Consider the following 973-nt stretch of genomic DNA (forward strand, 5'->3'; position numbering starts at 1 on the left):
CAACTCTATGTAACGTTGGAGGATGAGAAGGCGCTGGCGCCCGAATTCACCAAGAAGCACGACCAGAAGCCGCGTTCACCAGAAAGATAGGGCAGCCCGTGGAAGCCGGACAGAGTGCCCAAGGAAGCACTTAAAGTGGATGGTAAAGGCACGCAGGGTTCGGCTGGATTGCGGCTTAAGGCCGCATGCTTGAAGTCGGCGCACCACGAAGTGACGGCACGCTGTGTCGTCATGTAATACCATGGCCTAATGGGTGTGTTGGTCATCGCGTCATCCATCGCGCATCTTGGGCTGCCTCCCACCCGTATACATGTTCGTGGTCGTGGCTTGTAAAGTGTCCGTGCGAAGGCGGCATGGTTGGACGGTTGGTCGAATGTGATCAATGTAACGCATTCTGGAAGTAAGGCATTGCACGCTGGAATGCTTTTTTCAATGAGTTGCGACAGAACATTATCGCTCGTTCAGAAACCTTTGTGGGCCTTACCTACGTGAAGCTGATCGCAAATGCTTTCATGAACATTCCAGGAATGAGCAAATGGCCATGGCTTGGACACAGAAAGTCGGCAACATGATGGACCGGCCACAGTCATTCTTGGGGGTGTCGGGAAGGGCAGCAGTGGTCCATACCCTGCCGCCATCGTCGTTTGCGAAAACCATCGATTCGTCATGAGTCACTCATACGACCTAGGGGCTCGTGACTGCGGTGGGTTGTTCGACCAGGTTCATGTCCAAGCGGTGTACGAAACCCTCGCTCAGCTTGAGCCAGATTTAGCACTAGCTCTTGCGGTAATCCACGAAGTCAATACGCTCGTTGGAATCCATGTTCACGTCTATAAATCGGTGAGGAGGGCAAGACAATCGATCTTTTTTTTGAGTTCGTGGTGGGCCATACAACGCGTGGCAAGCACGATTTGAGTTTGGGCTCTTCAGATGTATTGATACAGGCTGGTGTTGATAATCTCGATGCGAAGAT

The sequence above is a fragment of the Aphanomyces invadans genome, assembly GCF_000520115.1.
Source record: "Aphanomyces invadans strain NJM9701 unplaced genomic scaffold supercont1.4, whole genome shotgun sequence".
Taxonomy (NCBI): domain Eukaryota; phylum Oomycota; class Saprolegniomycetes; order Saprolegniales; family Verrucalvaceae; genus Aphanomyces; species Aphanomyces invadans.